This window comes from Hyla sarda, unplaced genomic scaffold (assembly GCF_029499605.1).
Source record: "Hyla sarda isolate aHylSar1 unplaced genomic scaffold, aHylSar1.hap1 scaffold_672, whole genome shotgun sequence".
NCBI classification, from domain to species: Eukaryota; Metazoa; Chordata; class Amphibia; order Anura; family Hylidae; genus Hyla; species Hyla sarda.
In genome coordinates, this window is record NW_026610689.1 from 47641 (window position 1) to 52500 (window position 4860).

A 4860-nucleotide genomic window follows, 5' to 3' on the forward strand; every position below is an offset into this window, starting at 1 on the left:
ATACATAGATACATAGATAGATAGATAGATAGATAGATAGATAGATACATACATACATACATACATATGTGTGTATTGTTGGAGTTGCAAACATGGGTGCACTTGACAAACTCAGTGCGGCTATTCCCCATTGAAAGATTGTTGCATCCAGGACCCTTAGCACTGTGATATGCTACTCAATACCACTGGCATGGCCAGGTGTAAACAACATCTGACCTTTGTTGTGTATGTAACCATGGAGATTGTGATGTCACCTAGGCCCACCAAAGAACAGCCTTGTCAGAAGCAGCACTGCCATGAGCAGAAGCAGCAGATCCATAGGTTTTCAAATAAGCTGGATTTAACCAAGACAAGTGAGTCCAATAGGATGCAGGTATGTCCTCTATCCTTACAGCTTCCCGTGGCTGTTGGTTTTATACCGTTTGGGGACAGCCAAGGAGGCGTCAGCAGGCAACACAGGTAAGTGTGTGCTTGTGTGTGTGTGTGTGTGTGTGTGTGTGTTTCCTATGCAGATCCTAAACCCAGTATCAAATGCAAGTAGGAGGAGTAAGAAGGGTTCCTGCCAAAGCCAGGTTATGGATTGCATTTAAAAATGGTCCATCAGAGTGAAATGGACTCCCATCTTCCTGCTTAGCAATAATGATATGGGTTTAGGGTCTGCTGTGTGTACTGGTGGGTGACTGCCACCCAGCCAGAGTGTGTATGGGAGGCTGCCAGCCAGCCTCCCTTCCTACAAGTAGTGATGGTGCATGTGAAGGGGACAGCGTTGGTTCCTCCCCTTTCACAGTTATCACTTCTCATTCTTCCTTTTGGCTGGTATCAAATGTGGTGTCTGTTTATATCAGTTTAATATCTGATATGTCCCCTATCTGGTAGCATATATTAAATGCACCACCAGGGTTCAGTGTTGGAAAGAAAGATTACCTGTTTATTTGCTGCAGCTGCTTGCTGGCTAGTCCAGTGGGCCCCTACTGCAGGCAAAAGACAATAGGTGGTGCCGCTTGTGTCTGGCCCCTGTTGGAGCGACCAGGCACAGGACTGCTGCTGCTGAATGTCCTCTTTAATTGAATAAGCTCAGCAACCAGCACACCTGTGCAGGTTGGACATGACATGATAGGTAGCTGTCTTTCAGGTAGTGGGTGCTGAATCTTGTTAATTGACATGGGGGTGTCATTGCTGTTTATTGACCATGCATTGGTACTGTGGTATTGGAATAATTAAAACAAATGTTGCCAGCCAGCCATTCCTTGCAATAATGGATAGGACATCAGCTATGAGGCATTTGTTTGTACAAACTGCTGCTCACGACTAATGTTGTAATATAGTGTCTCCATCTGCTGGTGGTATTGAATAAGCAATAGTGCAATGATAGGGTCTGAAAAAGGAGTAAAATAAGAAGCAGCAGCATAGGAAAAAAGGAGGAAAGAAGGAAAACATGGAGAGAAGAAGAAAAGAAGGTATAAAAAAGGTGAAAACATGTTTAAAAAAGTATTTCCATCTCTCTCTATATATGTATATATATATATATATATATATATATATTTAAAAGAAAAAAAATTATATATATATATATATATATATATATATACATATAGAGAGAGAGAGAAAGAGATAGATAGATAGATAGATACACATACATACATACATACATACATACATACAACATACATACATACATACATATGTGTGTATTGTTGGAGTTGCAAACATGGGTGCACTTGACAAACTCAGTGCGGCTATTCCCCATTGAAAGATTGTTGCATCCAGGACCCTTAGCACTGTGATATGCTACTCAATACCACTGGCATGGCCAGGTGTAAACAACATCTGACCTTTGTTGTGTATGTAACCATGGAGATTGTGATGTCACCTAGGCCCACCAAAGAACAGCCTTGTCAGAAGCAGCACTGCCATGATCAGAAGCAGCAGCACCATAAGTTTTCAAATAAGCTGGATTTAACCAAGACAAGTGAGTCCAATAGGATGCAGGTATGTCCTCTATCCTTACAGCTTCCCGTGGCTGTTGGTTTTATACCGTTTGGGGACAGCCAAGGAGGCGTCAGCAGGCAACACAGGTAAGTGTGTGCTTGTGTGTGTGTGTGTGTGTGTGTGTGTGTGTGTTTCCTATGCAGATCCTAAACCCAGTATCAAATGCAAGTAGGAGGAGTAAGAAGGGTTCCTGCCAAAGCCAGGTTATGGATTGCATTTAAAAATGGTCCATCAGAGTGAAATGGACTCCCATCTTCCTGCTTAGCAATAATGATATGGGTTTAGGGCCTGCTGTGTGTACTGGTGGGTGACTGCCACCCAGCCAGAGTGTGTATGGGAGGCTGCCAGCCAGCCTACCTTCCTACAAGTAGTGATGGTGCATGTGAAGGGGACAGCGTTGGTTCCTCCCCTTTCACAGTTATCACTTCTCATTCTTCCTTTTGGCTGGTATCAAATGTGGTGTCTGTTTATATCAGTTTACTATCTGATATGTCCCCTATCTGGTAGCATATATTAAGTGCACCACCAGGGTTCAGTGTTGGAAAGAAAGATTACCTGTTTATTTACTGCTGCAGCTGCTTGCTGGCTAGTCCAGTGGGCCCCTACTGCAGGCAAAAGACAATAGGTGGTGCCGCTTGTGTCTGGCCCCTGTTGGAGCGACCAGGCACAGGACTGCTGCTGCTGAATGTCCTCTTTAATTGAATAAGCTCAGCAACCAGCACACCTGTGCAGGTTGGACATGACATGATAGGTAGCTGTCTTTCAGGTAGTGGGTGCTGAATCTTGTTAATTGACATGGGGGTGTCATTGCTGTTGATTGACCATGCATTGGTACTGTGGTATTGGAATAATTAAAACAAATGTTGCCAGCCAACCATCCATTGCAATAATGGATAGGACATCAGCTATGAGGCATTTGTTTGTACAAACTGCTGCTCACAACTAATGTTGTAATATAGTGTCTCCATCTGCTGGTGGTATTGAATAAGCAATAGTGCAATGATAGGGTCTGAAAAAGAAGAAAAATAAGAAGCAGCAGCATAGGAAAAAAGGAGGAAAGAAGGAAAACATGGAGAGAAGAAAAAAAGAAGGTTAAAAAAAAAGGTGAAAACATGTTTAAAAAAGTATTTCCATCTCTCTCTCTCTCTCTATAAATATATATATATATATATATATATATATATATATACATATAGAAAGAGAGAAAGAGATAGATAGATAGATAGATAGATACATACATACATACATACATACATACATACATACATACATATGTGTGTATTGTTGGAGTTGCAAACATGGGTGCACTTGACAAACTCAGTGCGGCTATTCCCCATTGAAAGATTGTTGCATCCAGGACCCTTAGCACTGTGATATGCTACTCAATACCACTGGCATGGCCAGGTGTAAACAACATCTGACCTTTGTTGTGTATGTAACCATGGAGATTGTGATGTCACCTAGGCCCACCAAAGAACAGCCTTGTCAGAAGCAGCACTGCCATGAGCAGAAGCAGCAGATCCATAGGTTTTCAAATAAGCTGGATTTAACCAAGACAAGTGAGTCCAATAGGATGCAGGTATGTCCTCTATCCTTACAGCTTCCCGTGGCTGTTGGTTTTATACCGTTTGGGGACAGCCAAGGAGGCGTCAGCAGGCAACACAGGTAAGTGTGTGCTTGTGTGTGTGTGTGTGTGTTTCCTATGCAGATCCTAAACCCAGTATCAAATGCAAGTAGGAGGAGTAAGAAGGGTTCCTGCCAAAGCCAGGTTATGGATTGCATTTAAAAATGGTCCATCAGAGTGAAATGGACTCCCATCTTCCTGCTTAGCAATAATGATATGGGTTTAGGGTCTGCTGTGTGTACTGGTGGGTGACTGCCACCCAGCCAGAGTGTGTATGGGAGGCTGCCAGCCAGCCTCCCTTCCTACAAGTAGTGATGGTGCATGTGAAGGGGACAGCGTTGGTTCCTCCCCTTTCACAGTTATCACTTCTCATTCTTCCTTTTGGCTGGTATCAAATGTGGTGTCTGTTTATATCAGTTTAATATCTGATATGTCCCCTATCTGGTAGCATATATTAAATGCACCACCAGGGTTCAGTGTTGGAAAGAAAGATTACCTGTTTATTTGCTGCAGCTGCTTGCTGGCTAGTCCAGTGGGCCCCTACTGCAGGCAAAAGACAATAGGTGGTGCCGCTTGTGTCTGGCCCCTGTTGGAGCGACCAGGCACAGGACTGCTGCTGCTGAATGTCCTCTTTAATTGAATAAGCTCAGCAACCAGCACACCTGTGCAGGTTGGACATGACATGATAGGTAGCTGTCTTTCAGGTAGTGGGTGCTGAATCTTGTTAATTGACATGGGGGTGTCATTGCTGTTGATTGACCATGCATTGGTACTGTGGTATTGGAATAATTAAAACAAATGTTGCCAGCCAGCCATTCCTTGCAATAATGGATAGGACATCAGCTATGAGGCATTTGTTTGTACAAACTGCTGCTCACGACTAATGTTGTAATATAGTGTCTCCATCTGCTGGTGGTATTGAATAAGCAATAGTGCAATGATAGGGTCTGAAAAAGGAGTAAAATAAGAAGCAGCAGCATAGGAAAAAAGGAGGAAAGAAGGAAAACATGGAGAGAAGAAGAAAAGAAGGTATAAAAAAGGTGAAAACATGTTTAAAAAAGTATTTCCATCTCTCTATATATGTATATATATATATATATATATATATATATTTAAAAGAAAAAAAAATTATATATATATATATATATATATATATATATATATATATATATATACATATAGAGAGAGAGAGAAAGAGATAGATAGATAGATAGATACACATACATACATACATACATACATACATA

At 41.9% G+C, this 4860-nt stretch overlaps 2 pseudogenes; both read left to right on the forward strand.

Moving 5' to 3' along the window:
* Nucleotides 1-794: 794 nt before the first annotated feature.
* Nucleotides 795-897, forward strand: LOC130343158 (U2 spliceosomal RNA; annotated as a pseudogene).
* Nucleotides 898-3979: 3082 nt separating this feature from the next.
* On the forward strand, nucleotides 3980-4082 carry LOC130343159 (U2 spliceosomal RNA; annotated as a pseudogene).
* Nucleotides 4083-4860: the final 778 nt, after the last annotated feature.